The following is an 18,151-nucleotide window of genomic DNA, read 5'->3' as shown; positions in this document are numbered from 1 at the left end:
TTTATTCTGTTCCACTGGCCTCTGTGTCTGTTTTTGTACCAGTGCCATGCTTTTTTGGCTACTGTAGCCTTTGTAGTGTAGTTTGAAGTTGCGTAGTATGATGCCTCCAGCTTTGTTCTTGTCTTGGCTATTCGGGCTCTTTTTTGGTTCCATATACATTTTAAAACAGTTGTTTCTAATTCTGTGAAGAATGTTTAATGGGAATTAAACTACCATTAGCATTGAATATATAAATTGCTTTGGGCAGTATATGGGCATTTTCACAATATTGATTTTTCCTATCCATGAGCATGGAATGTTTTCCCACTGGTTTGTATTACCTCTGATTCCTTTGAGCGGTGGTTTGTATTTCTCCTTGAAGGAGTCCTTTACTTTCCTTGTTAGCTGTATTCCTAGGTATTTTATTCTTTTTGTGGCAATTGTGAATGGTAGTTCATTGATGATTTGGTTCTCCACTTGCCTGCTGTTTGCATATAGGAATGCTAGCAATTTTTGCACATTGATTTTGCATCCTGAGACTTTGCTGAAGTTGCTTATCAGCTTAAGAAGTTTTGGGGCTGAGAAAATGGGGATTTCTAGATACAGGATCATGTCATTTGTAAACAAAGATAGTTTGGCTTCCTCTCTCCTTATTTGAATAGTCTTTCTTTCTTTCTCTTGCCTGATTGCCCTGGCCAGAACTTCCAATACTATGTTGAATAAGAGTGGTAAGAGAGGTCACCCTTGTCTTGTGTCAGTTTTCAAGGAGAATACTTCCAGCTTTTGCCCATTCAGTATGATATTGGCTGTAGGTTTCTCATCTATAGCTCTTATTATTTTGAGGTATGTTTTTTCAATACTGAGTTTACTGAGAGTTTTTAACACGAAGGGATGTTGAATTTTATCAAAGGCCTTTTCTGCATCTATTGAGATAATCATGTGGGTTTTGTCTTTAGGTCTGTTGATAAATCACATTTATTGATTTGCGTATGTTGAACCAACCTTGCATCCTGAGGATGAAAGCTCCTTGATTGTGGTGGCTAAGCTTTTTTTTTTTTTTTTTTTTTTTTAAAGACAGGGTCTCACTCTATCACCCAGGCTGGAGTGCAGTGGTGCAATCTTGGCTCACTGTAACCTCTGCCTCCTGGGTTCACATGATTATCCTGTCTCAGCCTCCTGAGTAGCTGGGATTACAGGAGTATGCCACCACTGAGACAGAGTCTCACTCTATCCCCCAGGCTGGAGTGCAGTGGCACAGTCTAGGCTCACTGCTACCTCTGCCTTCCAGGAGCAAGTGATTCTCATGCCTCACCCTCTGATTAGCTGGGACTACAGGCACATGCCATCACACCCAACTATTTTTTTTTTTTTTTGTAGTTTTAGTAGAGACAGGGTTTTGTTGTGTTGGCCAGGCTGGTCTCGAACTCCTGGCCTCAAATGATCCACCTGATTCAGCTTCCCAAAGTGCTGGGATTACAGGTATGATGAGCCACCACACCCAGCCGGCTTAAGCTTTTTGATGTGCTGCTGGATTTGGTTTGTCAGTATTTTATTGAGGACTATTGCATCGATGTTCATCAAGGTTACTGACCTAAAGTCTTTTTTTGTTGTATCTCTGCCAGATTTTGGTATCAGGATGATGCTGGCCTCATAGAATGAGTTAGGGAGGAGTCCCTTCTTTTCTATTTTTTTGGAATAGTTTCAGTAGAAATGGCACCAGCTCTTCTTTGTACCTCTGGTAGAATTCAGGTTTAAATCCATCTGGTCCTGGGCTTTTTTGGGGGCTGATAGGCTACTTATTACTGCTTCAATTTCAGAACTCATTATTGGTCTATCCAGGGATTTGATTTCTTCATGATTCAGTCTTGGGAGGGTGTATGTCTCCAGCAATTTATTCATTTCTTCTAGATTTTCTAGTTTATGTGCATAGAGGATTTATACAAACAACTCTGATGGCTGTATTTTTGTGGGGTCAGTGGTGATATCTCGTTTATCATTTCTGATTGTGTTTATTTGAATCTTCTATTTTTTCTTATTTACTAGTCTAGCTATGTATTTCATTATTTTTTTTTCAAAAATTAATGGATTCATGGATGTTTTGGAAGGGTTTTTCATGTCTCTATCTCCTTCAGTTCACCTCTAATCTTTGTTATTTCTTGTCTTCTGTTAAGCTTTGGGGTTTGTTTGCTTTTGGTCTTTTAGTTGTGATGTTAGGTTGTTAACTTAAAATCTGTCTAGTTTTTTTTTTGAGACAGAGTCTTGCTCTGTCACCCAGGCTGGAGTGCAGTGGCACAATCTCGGCTCACTGCAACCTCCACCTCCTGGGTTCAAGCGATTCTCCTGCCTCAGCCTCCTGAGTAGCTGGGACTACAGGCACCTGCCACCATGCCTGGCTAATTTTTGTATTTTTAGTAGAGATGGGGTTTTACCATAATGGCCAGGCTGGTCTCGAACTCCTGACCTTGTGATCTGTCCGCCTCAGCCTCCCAAAGTGCTGAGATTACAGGTGTGAGCCACCGAGTTCAGCTGAAATCTGTCTAGTTTTTTGATATGGGCATTTAGTACAATAAATTTCCTGCTTTACCCTGTTTTAGCTGCATCCCAGAGATTCTGCTATGTTGTATCTTTGTACTCATTAGTTTCAAAGAATGTTTTGATTTCTGCCTTAATTTCATTATTTACCCAAGAGTCATTCAGAAGCAGGTTGTTCAGTTTCCATGTAGTTGTGTGGTTTTGAGTGAATTTCTTAATCTTGAGTTCTCATTTTACTGTGAGAACTCAGTCTCTCAGACCAGAGAGACTATTATGATTTCAATTCTTTTGCATTTGCTGAGGAGTGTTTTACTTCTGATTATGTGATCAATTTTAGAGTAAGTGCTGTGTGGCAATGAGAATAATGTATATTCTGTTGTTTTTGGGTGGAGAGTGCTGTAGATATATACCAGGTCCACTTGATCCAGAGCTGGGTTCAAGTCCTGAATGTCTTTGTTAATTTTCTGTCTCAATGGTCTGTCTAATATTGTCAGTGGGGTGTTAAAGTTTTCCACTATTATTGTGTGGGAATCCAAGTCTTTTTGAAGGTTTCCAAGAACCTGCTTTATGAATCTGAATGCTCCTGTATAGGAAGCATATATATTTAGGATAATTAGCTCATCTTGTTGCATTGAACTCTTTGCCATTATGTGATGCTCTTCTTTGTCTTTTTTGATCTTTGTTGGTTTAAAATCTCTTTGTCAGAAACTAGGATTGCAACCCCTGCTTCTTCTGATTTCCATTTGCGTGGTAAATTTCCCTTCAACTCTTTATTTTGAGCCCATATGTGTCTTTGCATGTGAGATAGGTCTCTTGAGGACAGCATACCAATGGGTCTTGGTTCTTTATCCAACTTGCCACTCTGTCTTTTAATTGTGGCATTTAGCCCATTTACACTTAAGATCAGTATTGCTATGTGTGGATTTGATTCTGTCATCATGATGCTAGCTATTCTGCAGACTTGTTTATGTAGTTGCTTCATAGTGTCACTGGTCTGTGTATTTCAGTGTGTTTTTGTGGTGGTTGTAATGGTTTTTCCTTTCCATATTTACTGCTTTCTTCAGGAGCTCTTGCAAGGCAGGTCTGGTAGTAACAAATTCCCTCAGCATTCTCCTTTGCTTATGAAGCTTAGTTTGGCCAGATATGAAATTCTGGGTTGGAAATTCTTCTCTTTAAAAATGTTGAATATTGGTTCCCTATCTCTTCTGGCTTGTAGAGTTTCTGCTGAGAGGTCCATGGTTAGTCTGATGGGGCTCCGTTTGTAGGTGACCTAGCCTTTCTCTCTGGCTACTCTGAAACATATTTTTCTTTCATTTTGACCTTGGAGAATCTGGTAATTATGTTTTCTTGGGGATGATCTTCTTGTGGAATATCTTACTGGGGTTCTCTGAATTTCCTGAACTTGAATGTTGGCCTGTCTTGGTAGGTTGAGGAAGTTCTTCTGGATAATATCCTTAAGTGTTCCAACTTGGTTATTCTCCCCATCTCTTTCAGGTACCCCCATCAATCATAAATTCAGTCTCTTTACATAATATCATATTTCTCAAAGGTTTTGTTCATTCCTTTCATTCTTTTTTCTCTATTCTTGTCTGCCTGATTTCAGAAAGATAAGCTTCAAGGTCTGAGATTCTTTCACATGCTTAGTCTATTCTGCTATTAATACATTAGATTGCATTGTGAAGTTAGAGTCTTTTTCAGCTCTAACAGTTCAGTTATGTTCCTCTCTAAACTGGCTATTTTGGCTCTCAACTCATGTATTACCATGATTCTTACTTTCTTTACATTGGGTTACATGGCTTTTTAGCTCAGTGAAGTTTGTTATTACCTACCTTCTGAAGCTTACTTCTGTCATTTCCTCCATCTCAGCCTCAGCCCAATTCTGAGCCCTTGCTGGAGAGGTGTTGTGGTCATTTGGAGGAAAGGGGGCACTCTGGCTTTTTGAGATTTCAGTATTTTTCCATTGATTCTTTCTCAACTTTGTGGGCTTATCTACCTTCGATCTTTGAGATTGGTGACCTTTGGATGAGGTTTTTGTGGGGTTTTGTTGTTGTTGTTTTCTGTTTGTTTATCTTTTAACAGTCTGGCCACTTCTGTAGGGCTGCTGTGTTTTGCTGAGGGTCCACTCCAGACCCCAGCTGCCTGGGTTTTTCCAGTATAATGATCACATGAAGAACTCTGAAGGCAGGTAGACTCCTTTTGGAAAGCAAAGGAACTGAGCAAAACCCAGTATTGGAACCATATACAGCATGATTTGCATCATTTGGCCCAGGTTTATTTGATGAAGTCCAGTTGTTCATCCTTGCAAGGTAAGTACCTTACCATATGGTGGTTATTCACAGATTAAAGAGGATGGGAAATAGAGCCCATTTAAATTACATATCTAATTAATGAGAACCAAATAACAAAAAATCTCTTTGGTATGGATGAAAAAAATGACATTTTTAATTATTAATAATAATACTGTTTGTGATCATTATTATATCATTAATAGCAACAGATATGAAGGGAAATGTGATTCTTGTTCCTTGAGTTGCCAATATCTCAAATGCCTACTTTTATGCTAAGAGAGCAAATTAACTTTCCTCAGCAACATTCTTTTGATGAATATAGCAGGGTCCTTCACTAGTTTATCACTGAATTTGTAAAACACATTTCATGTGCTGACAAGATTTCTCCTGAATAGTTCAGGGAAGAATGTGTGCCACTAGTTTACAGGAAACAGATACATCTGTGGACTCCCTGTAGTGAAATGGGTGTATAAGTTGTCTTAGATTTTGCAATCTATAAAAATCCCACTTGAGACTTAGGTGCAATGTCAGGTAGGGGCTTAGTGGGCAAGACAGCAATGACTACTGCCCTGGACCTGACCTTGCATCATGTTGACTTCCTCAGTTACCCCAAGTTGTGAGCCTTGGAAGGACTGACTTACGCAAACTGAATCCAGAAATGAATGCATAATCTAGAACACCAACTTCTTTCTATCTTTCTCTTTTCAATAACCAATGAGGCAAGGTAATTTCCTAGGGCCATATAGCTGTTAAAGACTTAGACCTGGAGTATAATTCAAGTATTTTGATTCTGTCCAAAATTAAAGGTACTGAAAGTGCAGTACCAATACCAATGGAATTGTAGGATGATAAAGATCAATACAGTAAGAACCAGAAATGTTATTTGCAGACATGTTAGCTCTCTGTAAAATTAAGTCTGATTAATTGACCTAACCCCTGCCTTATAGGGATGTATGTTTCTGGCTGTGGAAACATGTGGAGCACATTGAAGCCTGGCAGTTCTTTTAGGCCACCATTATACTATTTTGTGCATAGTACTGAAATGCAGTTCTTAATTGCTACTACCATGACTTTCCTCACCACAGTTAGCATCACCATCAACTTCACTATCATCATAGTCTATATGGCAATTAAAGCACAATTCTAATATTTTAAAATGACAGAATACAGGACAGTCCTATTCCTGACTCCCCAGCGTCTTGAGCCCTGTGGAAGAAAAACCTCATTCCAAGGTGGCTGGTGCATGGATACTCTTATGGGTTGAATTATGGGTCCCCCTGTTCCCCTCCAAATTCATATCTTGAAGTCCTAACCCCTAGTACCTGAGAATGTCACCTTATTTGGAGATACAGTATTTTTTTTTTCTTCTTTTTCTTCTTTTTTTTTTTTTTTTTTTTTTTTCTGAGATAGAGTCTTGCTCTTGTTGCCCAGGCTGGAGTGCAATGGCGTAATCTTGGCTCACTGCAACCTCCACGTCCCAGGTTCAAGCAATTCTCCTGAATCAGCCTCCTGAGTGGCTGGGATTATAGACACGCACCACCATGCCCAGCTAATTTTTGTATTTTTAGTAGAGACAGGATTTCACCATGTTGGCCAGGCTGGTCTCGAACTCCTGACCTCGTGATCCGCCTGCCTTGACCTCCCAAAGTGGTGGGATTACAGGCGTGAGCCACTGCACCTAGCTGGAGATATGGTCTTTATCAAATTAAAATGAAGTCATTAGGGTGGGCTCTATTCCAATGTGACTGGTATCCTTATAGAAGGAAAATTTGGAGACAGACACATATACAGGGAGGATACCAACTGAACATGAAGATGACCGCCTACAAGCCAAAGAGAAGAGGCATGAAATGGATCCCTCTCTCATAGCCCTCAGAAGAAACCAACTCTGCCAATACCTTGATTTTGGATTTCTGGCCTCTAAAACTGTGAGGCAATACATTTCTGTTTTATAAGACACCCAGTTTGTAGTACTTTGTTGTGGCAGTCCTAGTAAACTAATATAGACACCAAATGAAATATTGTGATTGTCCTCCCAGTGTGTGACCTGTGGCAAAAAGTCATAAAGATGAGCTACATATAGCCTATCAAGAGGCTTCCAGTGGCTTCTCACTTCAGCCAATCCTGGTGCATCAACAAGAAGGCCTGGCCGCCAGGGCAGTCTCAGTCTGTGTTAGTTTCCATTATTTGGCAGCTGCTAAGTGGACACATTTTCAGTGGTCATCCATGGCAACAAAAGCCATTTTGAAGTGTTATGTTTACAGGTTGTCAGCTTGTTTTCTAAACTTCTCTAATGGGAGTACACAAAGACACATCGTCTCTGAGTCTTTGCATTCAGGATGGACTGGTTCAAATAAGACATAATTTCAAGGGATGGATGTACAGTCATTTCTTAAACAAGTTTGCTGTATGGGTAAAAGATGAATCTGGTTGAACAATATTTCTTGTCAACTAGACATAGCAAGGGGCTTCATTGATCATGAATTTATAATGAGCCAACAGGAGTATGGCTGCCCAGAAAGCTAAGAAATCATTAATGCACAGAAAGCATTAAAGCATATCAGCTAATAGGAGGCAGCAATTCTGCTGTATGCTGCATTGACCAGATCATGCCTGACCTGCACTGTACAGATTATTTTTGCACCAGATCCTTAGAACTCATCTAAAAGGGATGTGGGTGAGATGGCTGAGGATGGGATGGTGAAAAGGAAAGTATGTTATATCAGGAACAACAGATGGAAATTGATTTATGTAGCCTGCGAAAGGAAAGATTTGGGAAGCAAAGGAGGAGGCAATATTGGCTGTTCATCATCAAATACAGAAAGAGTACCATGTGGAAAGAGGATCATAGTTGTTCTCGGGGTCCCCAAGAGGTTGAGTCAAGACCAATTTGAGTTACTGTAGACAATTTCCAGCCCCAGTTAAAAAAGCTGTTTGTGTAATTATTAGTTCCCTTGAAATAGGCTTGGCTGCTTAGTGGCATGGTGAGCTTATTTTACTGGAAGACCCAAGCAAAAGCTGGAAAGTACTTCTTATAGGGAGGGAAAGGTGGATATAAAGTGAGACTTTGAGAGCTGCTATTCAAAGGTGTGGTGAGGACAGCCCATGGAGATTCTGGAAGCCATCCTGGCTCATGCTGCTGACAGAGTGTTAGGCTGTGTCAGAGTGGTGACGTTAATGCACAGAAAGCATTAAGGCATGTCAGCTCAGAGGAAGCAGTAATTACCAGAGTCACCCTAATGGTAACTGTTTTCTCCATCTTAGTAAAACAGACTGTAGGCATAGGCATGTTATCTAACTTAAATTACCATTGATAGATGCAGGAGGCAGCTAAGGAAGGGTACCTGGAGAATCTCCAACCCACCCCACAAGTGTTTATAGCAGATGCTTTTGTGCAGATGAGGGAATCTGCCCAGGGCCTTGTCTGGGCATGCCCACAATGGACTGGGGGCCCACCTGCGCACTGGGAGAGTGGGGTGGAGCTCCCAGGAATGTGTGCCTTGTGCAGTGGAGAGGAGTCTGGACTCTTCAGCTCAAGTGTGGTGGTCTGGTGTTCAATCTATGAGGTGGGAGCCTGTTTGCAGGACTCCCTCTTTTTTGTTGAGAGCTTTCTTTCCTTTTTTTTTTTTTTTTTGTTTTTGAGATGGAGTCTCACTCTGTTGCTCAGGCTGGAGTGCAGTGGCACAATCTCGGCTCACTGCAACCTCTGCCTCCTGGGTTCAAGTGATTCTCCTGCCTCAGCCTCCTGAGTAGCTGGGATTACAGGCGTGCGCCACCATGCCTGACTAATTTTTGTATTTTTAGTAGAGACGGAGTTTCAACATGTTGGTCAGGCTAGTTTCAAACTCCTGACCTCAAGTGATCTGCCCACCTCGGCTTTCCAAAGTGCTAGGATTATAGGCGTGAGCCACCACACCTGGCCGCTGAGAGCTTTCTTTTAATAAATTCCACTCTCTCACCTTTTAATGTGTCCACATGCCTAATTTTTCCTGGTCATGGGACAAGAACCCAGGTTTTAGCTAAGCTAAGGAGCAAAGATCCTGCATCACCATCTACCAAAAGAGAACTACTGTGGTTACTGAAAATGGCCCTGGGATGCTGTGCACCTCCATCTAAGACAGGTTGCTTGCTCAAAAGCAGGGAGGACTGGGGCTCCCAGGCACCTCAGCAGCTTAAGCCTTGCTCTTGCAGCTAGCAAAGTGAGACTGTATGGCACAGCTGTTAAGATCATGGACTTTGGCTGGGTGCGATGGCTCACACCTGTAATCCCAGCACTGTGGGAGGCCAAGGTGGGCAGATCACTTGAGGTCAGGAGCTCAAGACCAGCCTGGCCAACATAGTGAAACCCTGTCTCTACTAAAAATACAAAAATTAGCCAGGTGTGGTGGAGGGTGCCTGTAATCCCAGCTACTCAGGAGGCTGAGGCAGGAGAATCACTTGAACTGGGGATGCAGAGGTTGCAGTGAGCCAAGATCGTGCCATTGCACTCCAGCCTGGGTGACAAGAGTGAAACTCCGTCTCAAAAAAAAAAACCAAAAACCAAAAAACAAAAACAAATTCATGGACTTTGGTGCTACATTGCCACAGTTCAAATCCTAGCTTTAACCTTACTACCCCTATGAAATCTTCTTTTATTTAAGCTCTGGTGCCTGTTCGTTTGTAAACTAGAAATGATAATAATGGAAACTGCCTCATGGGTTGTTTTGAGAATGAAATCAGTAAAAGGATGTTACATATTTGGAACAGAGTCCACTGCTCCACATTTTACACTGTACTTTTAATCTGTCTGCCCCCAGCTGACACCTGCATTAGAATACTTACACCACCCAGCCTCTAAAACCATTTCAATATGTGGGAATTCCACCTAGATTCAAATATGAGGTGTCATCCCAGCAGTCTATAATCAATCCTTGAAACAGAAATCAGATTTTGGATGGAAAACCACTGAAATACTCTGTTCGAACTAAACTGAGGCAAGCTTCATGCTAAGTTCTATAGCAGGGGTTCTCAAAGGGTGGTCCCTAGATTAGCTGCATCAGCATTGCCTGGAAACCTTTTAGAAATGAAAATTTTTGTGGCCTCACTCTGGTCCTACTATATCAGAGACTGTAAGGGTGGGCCCAGTCATCTGGGTTTGGCAAGCCCTTCAGGAGATTCTAATGCATGCTCAGGTTTGAGAGTATTCTTCATTCAGAACCTGTGGTTCATCGTTTCGCACCAAGAAAATTTAGGATGGGACACACATGAGGAGTTTAGGAGTGGAAGTTTAACATGCAAAAGAAAAAGAAAGGAGAAAGGAAAACAGCTCTCTCTAGTGAGAGAGAGGGGACTTCCCAGAAGAAAGACTGGCTGGTAGTGGACGTGCAGGATTTTATAGTCAGGCTTGAGAGGGCATTGTCTGATTTACATAGGGCTCACAGATAGGTTCAATCAGGTATGATGTTTACATAGTGCACGGGAAGGCTGGTGGGGCCCACCCTAATCTTATTATGCAAATGAACTTTCCCCTTGGCCTCTGCCATCTTGTCTGTTCCTTACTGTCCATATGGCTGGCAGAGAAGGGAGAAGGGAGCTACCATTCTGAACATGACTGGCACAACTGCCCGCATCTATGTCTGCAGCTTGATTTTACAGACTGCTCTTTGTTAGAAAGGAAAATGATTTGGGGCTGCTTTTCATTAAAAGGAAAATCTTACCGAGGACTTCCATACCCTCACTATCTGCCTAAGTAATTTCTTCTTAACTCCTCTATCAAAAGAGACTGAAAAAACGCTGCCGTCAGGAAAGCTTGGCAAAGGCAGCAAGCAGGATGTGGCTATAAGAGCCTGTGCAGGCCTTGAAGCCAGTCAGACGGCAGGGTGGAGGCCCAGCTTCACCATTGTGGTCACTTGCTTCTTGGGCAGTCATCCTATGTGCTTAGCTTGATTATCTGCAAAATAGGGTTGAGAATCATCCCTGTCTTACATGGCCATTACTACCACCTAAGAAGGATTTGAGTTAGCATCATAGCAGGTAATGGAGAGGAAAAAGTTAAACAAACCATCCTCTCTAGGCATTGAGCTTAAGCATATGAAAGAATGGTGATACCAAGAACCACAAAGAAGACTTCAGGATGAGGAAAATAAATCTGGTTTTCTCTCAGAAACTGTATTTCAAACTACACTTTTCAAATATACCAAAAATAGAAATATATTAATTCATTCTTGTTTCTAGTTAACTTAAGTATTATCTTCTCCTAAGAGAGCTAAAGGGAAATCTTTGTTCTGATAATTGGTTCTGGGAAGATAATTTACATATTTTAAATTTTTATTGGTGTTTAGGGGGATTAAAATACATGTAAACTCATATTGTAATTAGTATTTTAATTGTTATTTTATGGGGTCTGTGGTGTTTAATTTCCTTTATAGTCACAAAGAGAAAGTTTATTCCTACTGATGTTTAAATAAGAGCATCCCCAAAGACATAAAGTCACTTTCAAAATGTTCTTTTCTTCTAGGATCCACTGGTGTTGATGGATGGAGTAATCCACAAGCCAGAGGATCTGGTGGAAACATCAGTGCTCACACATCACGTTCCGGAAGTAAAACGTAGTGCTCCACATGAATTTGTAATTCATGCGTTTGGACCTCTGAGCTGTCTTTATTTAAATTTATTTGGTCTTTAAATTTATTTTATTTTTTACTGGAAAATCACAAAACATATTTAACTGGATATTTGGTAATGTGAAAATAATGTCATCCCATCAATTTTATGGTTTTTTAACATCCCATTTTGAGATCTGGAAAAGAATGACCTTAAATGTGCAAAACCCAATAAATTTTGAATTTCAAAAATCTTTAAATTTTACAAAAAGTAAAAACTTATTAAGCACTTATTGTGTGCCAAGCACTGTGCTGAGTCTGGGGGATACTAAGCAAGTGGTTACAAATCACTGTCAGGGTTCTTGCAGGCTCCTGGGATGAGGAGACAGCTGATAGGTGAAAAGACCACCCGGCTGTCCTCACTCCCTGGGCCTCTACCCCAGCAGCTGGGCTTCCTTAACTCTCATGTGTTATGCTCAGTTCTAGCCTAGGCAGTGGAACCAATCTTCCCTAGGCAACGTGCATAAGAAGGTCTTGATGTCATGAACACTTAGGCATAGGATTCAGCCAGTGGTGCTACTCCATTATCAGGTCAGCATTGCCACAGTTTTCACTCTGACCCGCTTTGTTAGCATTCCTGGTACTATTTTCCGTTCTTTAAGCCGTTATTTCTGAAATTAATTTTCTGAATTATTCCTCAGGAGTTGGGATTCCTGACCCCTGTAACCCACTGTCCCAGGGGACTGAATCTCTCACAGCTCCTGTCTGAGGTCCCAGTGCTTTTCATCCTTAGACTTCTCCTTGGTCAAATGCCACTAATTGGCCAGTTGCAGTGGCTCACAATCTAGTGCTTTGGGAGGATGAGGTTGGAGGATTGCTTGAGGCCAGGAGGAATTTGAGACCAGCCTGGGAAACATAGAGACCTCCACCTCTACAAAACAAAACAAAAATTCCACTAACTTTCTACCCCACTGCTACCGGGATGGTCATCTGAGATCTTGGTACTATTTAGACTATATATAAAGGGCTTGATTCTTGCTTGTTTTTTCTTATCTTACAGAGCTCACTCTTAGACCACACTGACACCTCTACACTCTGCACTCACATCCCCATGTAGCAATTTCATTCAGCAGAAATGTTCTTACCCTCTTAGTGGCAGGTAGAGGGATAGGTGCTGGGGATAAAACTGCACGGAGATCATCTCTGCTCTCAAGCAGTGCACAGGCTAGTGGAGAAGACAGACAACATCATTGTTGTCCTTGATTATTCTTTCCTCCGACCCCCACATCTACCATATCAGCGAATCTTCCCAGCTGTTCCTACAGAAGATATCCTTTATCAGCCAACATATCCAGATGACAACTGCTGCCAGCCTTGTTTGAGCCACCTTGAAATCTCATGGGAACACTGAGAAATAATCAAAATATTTAACAACTGCTAATGGCACAGCATGATGCCAACCAACTGCATCCAGTCAGCAAATGCTGGCCATAAAGAATCCAGGCAACAGTACCAGTATTTGCCAGCTAAATATTAGCCCTGCACCTGCACTCCAATAGCTTATCTGGTCTCTTCCACAAGCCTCTCTATAATCATCTTTCATACACCAGTCAGAGTGATCTTTTAAAAACGTAAATCAGATTAAGCTACTTCCCTGCTTAAAACCTTCCACAGGTTTTCTTCCCATTTCTCTCAGAAAAGAAAGAGATTAAAAAATTATATAAATGATTAAAAATATATGTAGGTCTTCTTTAATGTCTTTCAGTAAGTTTTAGGATTTTCTCCATAAACATTTGCACGGATAGACATGTCATATTTGTCCCTAAGTTCCATATATATATTTAGCTATTATAAATGGTATCTTTTTAATATTAATTTTATTTCTGTTTGTAGTGCAATTGATTTAAGTTGACTTAATATACAGTGACCTTGCTAAACTCTTATGTCTAGTAATTTATTAAGGATTCTTTTATCTTTTAGGTTTTCTATATAATTATTTTTATCTCTGGTGAAATAATAACTGTTTCTTTCTTTTCAATGCTTATGCCTTTTATTTCTTTCACTTGTGTTCACTGGTAAGTACAATACTGATTACAAGGTGATGATGAGCACCTTGTTCTTGATTTTAAGGGGAATGCTATTATGACATCCCCATTGAGTATGATGTTTACAAAATGATTTGAGTTCTTTTTCTGTTGTTCCTTCTATTCCCAATTTACTAAGAATGTTTTTGGTGAACCAATACTGAATTTTATCTAATGCTTTTTTTGCATTTGGGATACCATGTTTCTATGTGTAGCACATACATTCATTCATTTCCATGAAGCAGAGCTGCTGGTTCGTAGAGGATGTGTATCTTGAAGTTCAGTAAATAATGCCAAACTATTTTTCAAAATGATTATATTATTTTATACTCTACCATCAGCCATGTATAAAGTTTCTGTTGTTTCACATCCTTGTCAATAGCTGGTACTACCAGTCTTTTTAATTTTAGCCATTCCAGTGAGTATGTAGTGGTATCTAATTGTGGTTTTAGTTCACATTTCCCAGGTTACCAAGATTAAGCAGCTTTTCATATGTTTATTGAACATACAGATATCCTCTTTTGTAAAGTGTCTGTTCTGATTTCCTAGCCATTTTCCTCTAGATTGTTTACCTTTTTCTTTGAATTTATATGAGTTCTTTATATATTCTTCACCCCAGTCCATTGTTGGTTATATATTTTACAAATAATACCTTGTTCCCTACTGTGGCTTTTTACTCTCGTGTTTTTTGATAAATAGTTCTTAAATATTGAGTAGCCAGATGCATTGTTTTTTTCCCTTTGTAGTTAATAGTTTGTGGGCTTCATTTAAGGTTTTATTCTCTAGAGATCATGAAAATATTCTCTATATTATTTTCTAATAACTTTGTTGCTTTGCCTTTTACATTTAGGTCTAGAAATCACCTAGAGTTGTTTGTATATGGTGAGAGGGAGAGGTCAAGTTTCAGGTTTTTTCCATATTAATATCCAATTGTCACAACATTATCTTTTTTCTGCTGCTCTGCGGTGATTCCTTTGTCACTAATCAAGTGTATGTATACACATGGATCTATTGTGAGTTCTCTACTCTGTGCCATTGGTTCATTTGTTTATCCTTGCACGAATAGTGAGTGGAATTTATTACTTAATCTTTTTAAGTCTTGAGAACATGTAGAAGACTTCCCACCTTGTTCTTGAGCAGTGTCACAACTATTTTTATATTTTCTTATAAATTTTAGAATCAGCTTGTCGAATTCCACCAAAACTAAACAGCAAAAAGAAAAACAAAACAAAACAACAACCCTCCTCCTCCAACAAATATTTCATGTTTTATTTGCTTATATCTTCTAACATTTCAATAATGTTTTATACTTTATAAAACATATGCTTTTCTATGTACAGGTCTTGCATTCTTGCACATATTTATTCCTAAATTTTTTATCTTTTATGTAGCTATTGTAAATTTGCTATTTGCTCTATGGCATGCTACCATGAATCAATGGATCAACTAGATGGACATACAGTGTTAGAATTGTGAATTTTTTTTTTTTTTTTTTTTTTGAGATGGAGTCTTGCTTTGTCACCCAGGCTGGAGTGCAGTGGCACGATCTCGGCTCACAGCAACCTCCACCTCCCGGGTTCAAGCAATTCTCCTGCATCAGCCTCCTGAGTAGCTGGGATTACAGGCATACACCACCACACCCAGCTAATTTTTGTATTTTTAGTAGAGACGGTTTCGCCGTATTGGCCAGGCTGGTCACGAACTCCTGACTTTGTGATCCACCCACCTCTGCCTCCCAAAGTGCTGGGATTACAGGCGTAAGCCACCACGTCCAGCCCACGTGAATGGTTTTAATAAAACATTTAATTAGATATGGTTAAATTGTCAAAAGCAAACATTTCTGCCCAGCTACTCGGGAGGCTGAGGCAGGAGAATGGCGTGAACCCGGGAGGCGGAGCTTGCAGTGAGCCGAGATTGCGCCACTGCGCTCCAGCCTGGGCGACAGAGCGAGACTCCGTCTCAAAAAAAAAAAAAAAAAAAAAAAAATGTTATAACACAGGGTTGGGCACAGTGGCTCATGCCTGTAATCTCAGCACTTTGGGAGGCCAAGAGAGAAGGGCTCCTTGAGCACAGGAGTTCCAGACCAGCCTGAGCGACATAGCAAAACTGCGCCTCTACAAGAAAAGAAAAGAAAGAAAAGAAAAGAAAAGAAAAGGACAGAAAAGAAAAGAAAAGAAAGCCAGGCATGGTTGCATGTGCCTGTTGTCCTAGCTACTCAGGAGGCTGAAGTGTGAGTATTGCTGGACCCCAGGAGATGGAGGCTGCTGTGAACTTGAACAAGTCACTGCACTCTAGCCTGGGTGACAGAGACCCTGTCTGGAAAAAAAAAAGTGGTAACACAAAACTTGCACATGAATGTTTATAGCAGCTTTATTCATAATTATCAAAACTTGAAAGCAATCAAGATGTCCTTCAGTAGGTGAATGGATGTTGACATCAGGGGTTTTCTGGACAAATCATATGCCCAGATCACCCTACAGTGAAATTCAAAGTTAAAAGCACCAGCTATCTACTTGGAGCTTCCTCTCTTTGTACTTTTTAATTTTTACTTTTAATCATGGACAGCAACCAAGAAAATTCCATCATGTAGAAGGAAGGGACCCAGACAACAGACAAAGGAATATGGAGGAAGCAGATGCTGCAGGAATGGATTAACTGCAGTATGCCCAAACAATAAAGTATTATTCAGTGCTAAAAAGAAATGAGCGATCAAGCCTGAAGGGACATGGAGGAACCATGAATGCATATTACTAAGTGAAGGAAGCCAATCTGAAAAGCTATATACTGTAAGATTCCAACTATGTGACATTTTGGTAAAAGCAAAACTATGGAGACAGTGTAAAAATCCTGGATGCCAGTGGTTAGCAAGGAGAGAGGAATGAATAGGTAGAGCACAGATAATTTTGAAGGCAGTGAAACTATTCTGTATGATACTATAATGCTGGATATACATCATTATACATTTGTCACATCCATCGAACGTACAGCACCAATATAGAATTCAATACAAATATGTAGGCATTCCTCATTTGGGTAGTATGCAGAATAGAGTTCCTATAACAGGCCTAAGACTGCTATCTTTAGAAAGGCCTGCTTCCTAAAGGTTGGCCTGTAGGTGGATTTGGGAGCGTTCCTGCTGTTCCCTGAGTCTCTAAAGAGCTTCCATGGCAGACAACCCTTCACAAATGTTGTTACAACGTGATGCTTGTGGTTGGCTTCTTCCTGTCTTTTTCCTGTGCACCTTTTCCCTCTGCTGCTTTTGCTTCATATTCTTCTGCTGTAATAAATCTTAACTGTGAGTACAACTGAGTCCTATGAGTTCTTTTAGTGCATCACTGAACCGGGGGGTGATCTTAGGGATCCCCAACAGGTAGATATGTGTTTCCTTCTGCATCACAGAATACAGTCTGATTCTATGAGGGAGAAAGGCGGCTGTTTTCCTTGAAAACTTGATTCAGTGCAACCATTCATATTAAAAACATAGTTATATTTCAGTATCATAAGGGACTGGATCCAGGACTCCCAGATACCAAAATCCATGGATGCTCAAGTCCCTTACATAAAATGGCATAATCTATGCACATCCTCCTGTACTTTAAATAATCTCTAGATTAATTATAATAATATGATGTAATGCTATGTTGACAGTACTCTTACTGTATTTTTATTTGTATTTTTAAATTACTGTATTATTTGTTATTTTTAAATATTGTTATCTGACATTGGTTAAAACCATAGATGTGGAACCTCTGGTTATGGAGGTTCAATTGTACTCTTTTTTTTTTTTTTTTTTGAGACAGGATCTTGTTTTGTCACCCAGGTTGGAGTGCAGTGGCATGATCATAGTTCACTTCAGCCTCAATCTCCTGGCTTCAAGCAATCCTCTCATCTCAGCCTCCCGAGCAGCTGGGACTACAAGCTTTTACACCACACTGGCACACAGGGCTAATTTTTTGCTTTTTATTTTTCGTAGAGACGGGGTCTATGTTCCCCATGCTCAAACTCCTGCCCTCAAGTGATCCTCCTGCCTTGGCCTGCCAAAGTTATGCGATTGCAGGTGTGAGCCACAGTGCCTGGCCCAGCTTTTCATTCTGAAACGCATGTTCTTCAGTCCTGGAGCCTTGATAATTACTTATTTCTTTTCTTTTCTTTTTCTTTTCTTTTTTTTTTTTTTTTTGAGACAGTCTCACTCTGTTGCTAAAGCTAAAGTGCAGTGGTGTGATCTCTGCAACCCTCACCTCCCAGGTTCAAGCGATTCTACTGCCTCAGCCTCCCAAGTAGCTGGGATTACAGGTGCCTGCCACCATGCCCAGATAATTTTTGTATTTTTAGTAGAGACGCGGTTTCACAATGTGGGCCAGGCTGGTCTCAAACTCCTGACCTCAAGTGATCCACCCACCTTGGCCTCCAAAGTGCTGGGATTACAGGCATGAACCACTGCACCCAGCCCAAATTACTTATTTCTTCTTATTTGTACTACGCTGCTTCTCAAGCACCCTTAAGAATTATTTATTTCATCCCCTCTGTACTGTGTTTTCCAATTTTCTTATCTTTCAGAGTTTTTGCTCTACGTTCTTCAATGTTATCTTCTACCAATAGTTTTTTCACTTTTTTATTTCCAATAACTTAAAAAAAAATCCCCTACCCCTTTTATCACACCCTGTTGTGGCTTCATCTTCTCTTATTT

At 40.4% G+C, this 18,151-nt stretch overlaps 1 protein-coding gene across 2 annotated transcripts in view; it reads left to right on the top strand.

Annotated features, from left to right (window-relative positions):
• GNG5 (G protein subunit gamma 5) overlaps positions 1 to 18,151 on the top strand; it is a 547,759-nt gene that overhangs the window by 452,498 nt on the left and 77,110 nt on the right. Inside the window, exon 1 of one of the 2 annotated variants that reach the window (XM_050806122.1) lies at positions 8,247 to 8,250. The exons of the other annotated variant lie outside the window; for it this stretch is intronic. The gene's annotated coding sequence lies outside the window, so the exon portion shown is untranslated. Of the gene's footprint in view, positions 1 to 8,246; positions 8,251 to 18,151 lie in introns of those variants that run through there. 2 annotated transcript variants of the gene reach the window in all.

This window comes from Macaca thibetana, chromosome 1 (assembly GCF_024542745.1).
Source record: "Macaca thibetana thibetana isolate TM-01 chromosome 1, ASM2454274v1, whole genome shotgun sequence".
NCBI classification, from domain to species: domain Eukaryota; kingdom Metazoa; phylum Chordata; class Mammalia; order Primates; family Cercopithecidae; genus Macaca; species Macaca thibetana.
Note: the sequence above shows the minus strand (reverse complement) of the source record. Positions and strands in the feature narration are given on the sequence as shown.